The sequence below is a fragment of the Macrotis lagotis genome, chromosome 5 (genome assembly GCF_037893015.1).
Source record: "Macrotis lagotis isolate mMagLag1 chromosome 5, bilby.v1.9.chrom.fasta, whole genome shotgun sequence".
Classification (NCBI taxonomy): Eukaryota; Metazoa; Chordata; class Mammalia; order Peramelemorphia; family Peramelidae; genus Macrotis; species Macrotis lagotis.
Window position 1 is genome coordinate 127,388,518 of NC_133662.1, and position 11,295 is coordinate 127,399,812.

General features: G+C 36.8%; 1 non-coding gene across 1 annotated transcript; it reads right to left on the reverse strand.

Annotated features, from left to right (window-relative positions):
- Nucleotides 1–8,297: 8,297 nt before the first annotated feature.
- LOC141490268 (U6 spliceosomal RNA) lies at nt 8,298–8,401 on the reverse strand. The gene has a single exon (XR_012469125.1). It is a non-coding gene; the product is annotated as a U6 spliceosomal RNA (small nuclear RNA).
- Nucleotides 8,402–11,295: the final 2,894 nt, after the last annotated feature.

Below are 11,295 nucleotides of genomic sequence, written 5' to 3' on the forward strand. Positions count from 1 at the left end.
CACAGTTGCTATCACTAACTGTATTTTCCTTCACTCTATTCCTCCCCACTCTCATTTATTTTATTGTCTCTCTCTTCTTTCATCCTGTCCCTGTTCAGAAGTATGTTGTATCTGAGTACCCTCTCCCATGAACTTCCTTCTCTTCTATCACCTACTACCCCATTCTCTCCCCTCATTCCCCCTTACCCTACCCCTTTGTTCTCATTTTTCTCTAGGGTAAGATAAATTTCTATACCCTATTAAGTGTGTATGTTATTTCTTCTCTGAGCCATTTTTTCAGGTTTGTTTTTTGCAAGGCAAATGGGGTTAAGTGACTTGCCCAAGGCCACACAGCTAGGTAATTAGTGTCTGAGACCAGATTTGAACCCAGGTACTCCTGACTCCAGGGCCAGTACTTTATCCACTACACCACCTAGCCTCCCCTCTGAGCCATTTCTGATGAGAATGAAGGCTCACTCACTTCCCCTCTCCTTCCCCCTGTTCCATTCCATTGAAAAAGCTTTTTCTTGACTCTTTTGTGAAATATCTTAGCCCCTTCTTCCTCTCTTTTCTTTATCACCCACTGACTCCATGTTTTTACTATATTATACCATTATATTCCGCTCCTTCCTGTGCCTTATCTATATATGCTCTTTCTAACTGCTCTTATAAATGAGAAAGTTCATATGAGTTATCAATATCTTCTTCCCATGCAGGAATACAAACAGATCAGTTTGTTTAAGTTCATCATAATTAGTCCTTCTCGTCCACCCCCTCTATGGTTCCCCCCAAGTTCTGTACTTGGAGATCAAACTTTCTGTTTAGCTCTGGTTGTTTCAATAGGAATGTTTGAAAAGTCCATTTCATTGAAAGTTCATCTTTTCCCCTGAAAGAGGATGTTCAGTTTTACTGGGTAGTTGATTCTCAGCTGTAAACCAAAAATCTTTTACCTTCCAGAATATCATATTCCAAGAGCTATGGGCTCTTATTGTAGATGCTGCTGGATCCTGTGTAATCCTGACTGATTAGCTGAATTGTTTGTTTCTGGCAGCTTCTAGTATTTTCTCCTTGATTTGGGAGTTTGGGAATTTGGTTATAATATTCCTGGAAGTTTTTCTTTTGGGGGATCTCTTTCAGGAATTGATCAGTGAATTCCCTTAATTTCTATTTCACCCTCTGCATCAGGGCAATTTTGCTGTATTCTTTCTTCAAAAATGAAGTCTAGGTTCTTTTCCTGGTTATGACTTTCAGGCAGCTCAATAATTTTTAAATTATCTCTCTGTATCTCTTTTCGAGGTCAGTTGTTTTTCCAATAAGATATTTCACATTTTCTTCTAATTTTCTTTTGGAATAATTTTATTTCTTCCTGATTTCTTGCAAAGTCATTGGCTTCCTTTAGTTCCATTCTGCATTTGAAGGAGTTATTTTCTTCAGAGAGTTTTTTTTTAATCTCCTTTTCCATCTGGCCAATTCTGCTTTTTAAGGCAGATGAATTTTTTTCAACTCCATTTGCCTTTTGTGTTGCTTTTTCCATTTGGCCTAAACTGGTTTTTAACATATTATTTTCTTCAGTATTTTTTTGTATTTCTTCCACCAAGCTACTGATTTGGTTTTCATGATTTATCTGTATCACTCTCATTTCTTCTCCTAATTTTTCCTCTACCTCTCTTAATTTTTTTCAAAGTCATTTTTGAGCTCATCATAGCCTGAGCTCATTTTTCTATTTTTCTTGGAGGTTTGTATACAGAAGTTTTGATTTTGTCATCTTCTGAATCTTCCATGGGATCAAAGTAATTTTCTATCGTCAAATTCTTCTTTTTCTTGGGCTTGCTCATTTCCTCAGCCTATGACTCATTTGCCATGTTTTCAAGGCTTTGGGAGGTTTGGGGGGATACCCCACAGGGACCTTAATTCCTCCAAGGTTTTATGAGAGACTCCAACTGTTTTCTTGCCTGTGCTTTGGTATGTGGATGACCACAGGCACTCCTTTCTGCCCTGGAGCTGTGAGCATGGTCCCTGCTTGGCTATGGTGGTATGGGGGAGCCCAAACTGTAACCTGGATCTGAGCATGGGCAGACAGCTGAGTCCTGCCACACAGATTGCAGAGAGACCTCTGCAGTCCTCCCTTACCATCTGTGGGCTGAAGCTCTGGAGGCACAGACTGGCTTCCTCGATTCCCACTTCAGGTTCTCACCACAAGGCTGCTCTGAAGTCTGTGCTCACTCCTCATGGTGCAGCAGAGTTCTCTCATCACCCATTCAAGCTGTTCTGAGTGATCCTTGAGCCAGGAGGTCTGAAAACTGCCCTCTCTACCATAGACCCAGATGCCCCTCAGAGACCTAGGCACCTGGCTAATCTGTACTGCACTGTGCTTGAGGCTGTGTTCACAGTGGCTTTTTCCATCACCTTGGTCTGATGAAACAGACTTTTCCTGTGGAACTTCTAAGTTGTCTTGGACTGGGAAATTGTATCACTCATTCTTTCTGTGGGTTCTGCCCCTCTAAATTTTGGCTGGAGTCATAATTTGATTGTAGTTTTGTAGTTTTGTAATTGGATTGTAGATTTTTGGGGAACGAGTTTCCATGAATTCCAGCCTTCAAGCCACCATCTTGGCTCTGTCTATAGCCATCATTTTAAGGAAAAAAAAAAACCATAATGAGAGGCTCCCAGGATAGGGCCTAGGATGCAGATAGATTGTGATTGACTTTGGCATGATTCATAATTTTATTAATAATATGCCTTCTTTTATGTTTAACTAAAGTTTCTTGACTAGGCATCTAATTACAGCAATGAGTCCACAGTTCAGAGATGGTGTAGGAGTAGGCAGATGATGGAACTAATGGTAGATGTTTGGCCATTATTTTTCTTTTAATTTCTTTAGGGCTTACCTTGTAGGAATTCCTTTTCTTTCTTCTCTTTTTTTCAATTTTTACTCTTTTATTTTATTTGTTGTATTTCTTACTATTTTTTTGTGGGAGGTGAAACAATTTGATGAGAATCTCTCATTTCTTCAATTCTTCCAGTTGTCTAATTCTTGGAGCATTCGTAGGGACACTAACTTTAGGTACCTTTGGGACAAATTCCTCTAAAATTTATTTCTGGGAAATCAACTTAAAAGAAATAATCACATCAAAATTTGGAGAGTTCTTTAGAAGTCATCTAATTTTACCCTCCTCACTTTATCAAAGAGAGCACAGAGACTCAGAGATGAATTTGTCCATAAGTCACACAATTGGTAATTAGCAGAAATGGGAATTCAAATCCAGGTCTTTTGACTCAAAAATCCAGTGGTCTTTTTTAATGCACCATATATCTAAGTCCTAGTCATGAATTCAAGGGCCTTTGGGAACAAACAAGTACACATTCCCTACTTGCCATCACCTTACTAGGCATACAAAAGACTTTGTCCTTAAGTATTTGAAATCTGGAATTATCCTGTTAGGTAATGGTCTATAAGGTGTTCTAACCAACATTTAACATCCTTTGGTTCCATTACCCCCAACATGAGTGAAGATTCAAACCTGCTTTCAGGGTTTCTCAGTTATTCTACTATTAATTTCTCTTGCTTTTCTAAAATTAGAGTGAAACTATAATGCTTTCCTTAACATCAAAATGCTAAGAAATGCTCTGGCATAAAATCTCTTTTCCAAACTCAAAATAGAGTGTACAGAAAAAAATGTCTCCATGAAATCACTCTGTAAGGTGCTGAATTGGATATGAGATCAAACTAGTCAATTAGTTTTGCATTGGTTAATTCCCTGTAAATTTCTTATTCAAATATCATGTATACACTATATTGTCCCAGTGAAAAACAAGGATCATGTTCCAACACCTCAGGGTCTCTTTAATAAAAAAAAAGACTTGAAATTTTCACCAAGTCAAAACCCAAAGGTGTGGTTTACATTTATGCCACTCCTGAACTATGAGTAAGTCAAAATCTAGAATTAATACCGAGTGGCAATTCTCACTAAACAGTCCTTGATGACAGCACCTCCTCCTTTCTGTCCTCCCATAAAAAATGCCCTTTGGCTAGATAGCATTTCAAACAACCACTAGCACCCTCTCCTAGATAAGGACTCTAATTATAGTTGGTTGGTGTGGCTCATTTATTTCTCTCCATAACTATTGAAGAAATATAAGTAACAAGGAGTCAGAATTGATAAAAGAAAAGAAGAGGCAGGATTACTGTTTCTTTTTTCAACATGGAACATAAAATCTAGACTTGAGACATATTGAACCTGTCTGAGAAAAAAATTGAGACATCTTTTATATGAAATGATAGTAACTGTTTTTCCTTGTGGAATCTAAATCATAAATCCTAAGAATGGATTACTTTTCTCAATTAGAGTAAGTTGATTCTGGGAAGATGTCTTCTTACACCTAGATATAAAAACTGAAAGATAAAGTAAAAGGCTTGTGATAGGTGAATCTAAAATAACTGAGGAAACAAAGATTCAAGCTTCCAAGCATATCAATTTATTGAGCAACACATGTATGCAAATACAAAGAATGACACAATGTCTATCTCAAAAGACTTACATTCTATCAGGGCTGACAATATATATAAATATATATTTAGAATAAATACATTCAAAACAATTACAAGATCAATTTAAGGTAGTTAGATAAAGAAGTCACCATTAGGGAATTTGTATAAAGGTAATGTTGGAGCTATATCTTGAAAGATGTGAGAGATTCTATGAGATGAAAGTAAGCAGGATATTTATTGAGAACATAAGTGATGATCAATGTGCAGATGGGTCATCAGGTGACCTGGGTGAGAGAAGTGTTGAAAGGTCATTTGACTGGAAAGAAGAGGGTAGAAAAGAATGAAGTTGCAAATATTGGTGGGGGAAGTTTGTGGCAATCTTCAAAAGCCAAACAGAGGAGACTGTATTTTATCTTAGAAGTAATAGAAGTCTACTGAGATTTACTAGAAAAGTAAATCTATGCTTTAAGAAAATTTCTTTGGCAGTTGTTTAGAGGGAGGATGATTTTGAAAGGGGAGAAACTTGATTTAAGAGTACCAATTAAGAGTCTAATTGCAATAATTTAGGCAAAGATTGATAATACTACTAAGGTAGTGACAGTGTGAATAAGAAATAGACATCAGAGGTGAAAAATACTTGGGAGGAAGAGATAGGTCACAACTGATTGGGTGTGAAGAGTAAGCTAGGTAGTATGGAGTCAATGTAAAGATGAATTTACAAACCTGAAAATCTGGAAGAATGGTTTTGGCCTTGGTAGAAAAAGGGAAGCTTGTTAGAAGAGTGGATTCGGAGGACAAAGTATGATTTTTGTTGTTTTGGGTGTATCAATTTAGAGATGTCCCTGGAATACCCAACTTTAAATGTCCAATTGGAACTCAGGCATCCAGGGGTGGATTTATACATCTTTGAGTCAACTGCAGAAAGATGGTAAACTCATGGGAGGTAGTCATGAAGAAAGAGATTGTAAAGAGAGTTTACAGACAAGGACAAACCTTCAGGAATGTGATATCATAGGATCCGGAGGAGTTGCCAAATTGCTAAGAGGAAAAATCAGGAGACAACTGTATCCCCCCAGAAATTCCTGGAGATGAGGGTATTACTCAACAGTGTCACATGAAGTAGAGAGGTCAAGAATAATTGAGTACTGAGAACAGATCATCAGATTTGACAATTAAGAGATCCAGAGAACTTGTAAGAATTTCGGTTACCAATTTTTTTTCCATTCATATGTGTTGCAATATCATCAGCAAAGATCCAAATCAATACCAAATTAGGAAAAAATGAAAAGATTAAAGTATGCAATTGGGTCAACTATAAATTGATATGTTTCAGTTCATCCATAGATATTAATTAAGCAACATTTATCAGGCACTATTAGGTACCAGACAGATTTTGCTGTTTCATTGGGAATGAAACAGCACCTGAAGACATTTCTCTGAATTCTGGCTCTGCTATCTATTTCCTATATGACACTGAACTAGTCATCTCTCTTAGTCTTAACTTCATCTATTTAATAAAAGGGTAGAACTGAATGATCTATATTTCTTTGAGTTATAAATTCTATGACTTTTCCTGGATAGAAACAGATAAAATAGTCACAGAGAACTAGAGAAAGCACCACTATGTTAGGATAAGAGTGATATGTAGATATGCTAGGAACATAAATTAAATAAATGTAAGAAGAGTCATATAATAAAAAAAAGCTTAGCAGCAAGGGCTGCAATTTAGGTGACCTTTAAATGAAGTCCTCTTTGAAATCTTAAAGTTAATAAAACCAAGAATAAAAAGCAACTATGATCAAATTAATATTAAAATTTCTATCACCTGTATTTTTAAATGGCCCCAATGTAAGCCTCACTGACAAGTTGTTAAAGAAATTTCTTAATCTCTGTTCACAGATCAGGCAGTGGCCTGTGGCAGTCCTAAAGAAGAAGGGGTAAAAATGAGAGCAGGATTAAAGTGTCACTCTCCCATACTATGAGAGCCATGAGACTTGCAAATCTCAGGAATAAGAAAAAAGCAGTACAAGGTCACTTGGTATTAAGCATGCAAACTAATGACCTTATACATTGTTCCAAGTGGTCCGGTGATTGGGCTCAAAGCCAGTGAGCTCCAGTCAGCCAAGCATCTCAATTAGGTACAATCTGCAAGCCAAATTCTGCTGATGGGAACCCAGGAAAAGACTTTTTTTTGGTTACTGATCAAATCCATTTGAGATTTTTGCCAGTGTCCTGAAGAACACTACTGTATAGCTTAAACTTACAAGCAGAAGTATTTTCCTGTAAATCTCATAAAGGCTATCGCTATGCTATTATAAGTCCTATAAATCCTTAGTCAGAAAGGCCACAATTCAAAGAAATAATGGTAAAAGCAAGAAATTCATTTTCATTTATATTCAATGAATTATTTGCAAAATCAAAAAAGAAAGTGTCTCAAAGTAAAATTTGGATGAACTCAAGGATCAGACCAGTCTATGGAAAAGCTGGATTTTTTTGTATGTTTATGAAAACACAACAGGAGTAGCAGTATCCCAATACTCCTAGAAATAATAATAATAGCAACTTAAATTTAACAGCACTTTCTCATTTGATTTACATACCATATTAAGTAGGTGCTACTACTATTCCCATTTTTAGATAAGGAAACCAAGGCTGAGAAAGGTTAAGTGACATGCACAGGGTCACATGACTAATAAGTGTCTGAGACAGGATTCAAATTTTTATCTTCACCAGGCCCCTTCAGTTCTAAAAGAAAAACAACATAGATTTTGTTCTCTTTCAAAACTCTTACTTGTAGAATATTTATTATTTCTTGATTTTTTCCTATTCATGTCTACCATCTGTCTCCTCTACTAAGTATACCTAGGTTAAGGTTGAAAGATTAGAAAATGTTTTAAGTTTGACAATTGCAGAAGAGAAACAAAGAGATAGGAAGTTAATCTGTCAAATTCAAAACTAAGTTTATGCCAAGAAACTACATAATCCTTCACAATAAGCATTCATTGAACTGCTAAATTCTCCTACCTCCATGGGAGGTGGTATATCTGCTTGCAGCTCTAGAATAAGGATATGGACACACAAACTGCATTCGTGGGTAACACTATTTCTACTATAGTTGTTCTGCTGAGAAGAGGGTTGAGTTCAAAAGAAATGGAGTGGTAATGCAACATAAAAGCATCTATTCATAAAATTTTTTGGAAGTAAACTGGAAGTCACAACATGTATACATACATATGTATTTATGTATGTATGTATGTATGTATATCAGATATCACTAACAAATATTTGAATGCCATATCCAATAAACTATTAATAGTAAAGAAAATTCCCTTCTTGACAACCCTTTTTTGTTGAAGTGAACAGACTCATGTTTTTGTCCAATTTCCTTTTAAGGTTGTACTTCCTCTCCCTATGGGTGTTCTCCAAAACTGTTGCTTGAGCTTTAGTTTTTTCTCTCTCAGTGACCTCACTTTTAGAACATCCATTCATTCATATAACTTTCATCATCATCTCCTACATTGATGATTCTCCATTATTTTCATCAACCCTGAATCCCAGGCTTTAATTTTTGAACATAGATCCTTCATTCTGACTTCACTGTGACCACACCTGTGTGATGCTGGACAAGTCATTCTCCCCTCTCTTAAATATTGTACCAGGGGATTCAAGTTCTTTCAAAGCCTCCTGCATGCAAGTGATGTTGATACCAGATGCTGAATATCATAGTGAAGGCATGAATAAAAATTTGTTAACCACAGACCATTTGCAAAGCACAGAGGTCAGTGTTGGGTGATAAAAAGAAAAGGAAGATAATACCTGGTCTTAAGGAGACAATGGAGAACTCTTCACAAATTTGTGTGCCATCCTTGTGCAGGCACCATGCTAAATCTTCTCTGTGTTTTTCCAATTTTAATATATGTGTTACTGAAACGAGCATGAGACAATGAAGGATTAATGAAACACTAATAGAGGAGACAATATAGATGTAGAATTAAATTTAGCAAATTATATGGAAAGGTAACATAGTCCTTAGGAGCAAAACCAAAGCAAATTTTTTAATTTAATGATATAACCACTGATAAAATCATATCAACTCCCAATATTGAACCATTTTGGCAATTTCCAAGGTCATGGTGGTAAGAAACCTCTTCCTTACAATCCAAACTGCTCTGACTATAGCACTTGCTGTAGCTATTGTCAGGCTGTCTCTCTATGTGAATTACTTCCCAGGATGGTGGCTATGGGCACCAGGCTGGAAACACCAATACTCCTAAGGCTCTTGGGTTCAACTGAGGTCTTGGTCTCTCTGTTTCCATCAAGCTTTGAAGGGAGATGATGATCAAAATGGTGGTGGTGATGATGATCAAAATTGCCTCTGATCTCTTTCAAGTCTTAGCTAGGTTGAGTTGTCTGCCATGTGATTGGCAGTTATTTGACAAGTGGTGAGTATAAATGGTCCTTTTTTCCCCTGGTGGTTGCTTCCCTAGATGATGACTGGGAAGGATACAGTAATTTTTTGAGAGTAAAAGGAGATATTTGTGTAAAACACCTTACAAGTCTTACTATGTTATATGAAGACCAGGTACTAAATCCAAAATAACACATCGTCTTACTCTACTTAACCAAATGAGTTTTTCCCAATTCTCTTTTTCCATATTATGTCCTACCTACTGTCTCAATTCTCCTTTGACTCATGCCATTCCTTTTCCTCAATGGCCAGGCAGTAACTATGTCCTATTTTTCTCTTGTGACTATCCCCTCTTTTGACCTACTCTTAAATTCAAGATTTAATCACATCATGCCTGAATTATTCCAATGCTTTCTTAAGTCACTGCCCTTAGTATAGACTCTCCCCAGAAAAAAAAAATCCATGCTGCAAACTGCTAGATTTATTTTACTCTAACTCTGTTTCATGTGACCTTTTTTTGGTTAAGTAGCTCTCTATGCCATACTATATCAAGTTGAAGCTCCTGCCAGTCACAGGATTCCAGAACTAGAAGGGAACTGAGATATTATCAGATCCCATATTCTACTGTCTGAGTGAGGAAGAGAGAGTTCAGAGAAGTTATGGGAAGTTCAGAGTTTTGTTATTGTTCACTAGTTTCAATTATGTCCAACTCTTCCTGGCCTTTGTGTGGGTTTTCTTGGCAAAGATATTCCCTAGAGTTGTTTGCCATTTTCTTCTGGAGCTCATTTTACAGATGAGGAACTGAGGCAAACAGGGTTGAGTGATTTGCCTAGGGTCACACAGCTAATAAGTATCTGAGGTCAGATTTGAATTTAGAAAGATGAATCTTTCTGCCTCTAGGTCTAAAACTCTATGAACTGTGTTGCCTAACTGCCTAGTCCAGAGTAAGTAGGGAATAAACAGCTAGTCGGGAATTCAAGACCCCCCAAGTCCAGTTCCTATTGCATTATCATGAGATGTTAGTCTATTTGAAAGGAAATTACTTTATACATGCAACCTTCAGTTGAATGATCTTTCTTCTCCTACCCAGATTTTCCCTTGAAGTTTTACAAATTTATGATGCTAATGGTTCTCTCAGAATTTCTGCCACACTTCCAACCTGCCATCATTAAACAATTATTATAGGGGCATCTAGGTGGCACAGTGGATAGAGCACCAGTCCTGAAGTCAGGAGTAACTGAGTTCAAATCCGGCCTCGGACACTTAATTATTACCTAGCTGTGTGGCCTTGGGCAAGGTGCTAAACCCCAGTGCCTTACAAAAAAAACAAAAACAAAACCTCAATTATTATGAACCTATTTTTTCTTTATTGTTTCCTAGCTGTTATTACCGCCCCCCCCCCATGCATGATAAACTTCTTTAGTGAAGTGATGTGAGAACCAAGATATTGTTGGAGAAGCAATACATTGTTAGGGAAAGAGTCCTGAGCTAGAATTTAGACTGTTTCTAAATTCTAAAGTGTTCCACTTAACTACTTAGTGCTAACCTTAGGCAAGTAAGTGACTCTGAGCTTTGGGTTCCTCATATTAAAAATGGAGCAAATGACCCCTCTCTGTCTTACCAAGTGCTATTATAAAGATCAAAGAAGATCATAGGATCAGTCAACCAATGAGAACTTATTACTTACTACTTTCTAGTTAGAATATCATAGATTTAATAATAATAATGATGATAGCTAATCTTTAAATATTTTATATCTTATAGGTGAGAACAGAATTTAAGAGACTTGCTCAGAATCATAACAGTTAGAATCTAAGGTCAGACTTCAACTTAGGATTTCTTGACTCCAGGCTAGCTACTCAAAGTAAGTACTGGGATCATAGAGTTAGAACTGGAAGGAACTTGAGAGATCATCTCATCTTTTATTTTTCAGATGAATTAACTCAGGAACAGAGGAATTAAACAATGTGCCCAACATCAAACAAGGAGTAGGTAACAAAAATGTCATTTGAAGCAAGGGCCTATGGGGGATCAAGGTCTTTCCATTATTGCTGCCTTTCTCAGGAAAGGCTATAAAATGAAGGGGATTTTGTATCTGTTTTGAAGCCCTGATTAATTTAGACCATAAAATTTTCATTTAATAGGTATTTATGGGGCGGCTAGGTGGCGCAGTGTATAGAGTACTGGCCCTGAAGTCAGGAGTACCTGAGTTCATATCCGGCCTCAAGCACTTAATAATTACCTAGCTGTATGGCCTTGGGCAAGCCACTTAACCCCATTGCCTTGCTAAAAAGTACCTAAAAAAATAGATATTTATTCATTGATTTGGATGATAGAAACTAGCATTTTAGATTAAACTTTCCATTGGAACTAAAAAATAAAACTCAACTCTACATAATCACATGAGATGGGCTGGTGA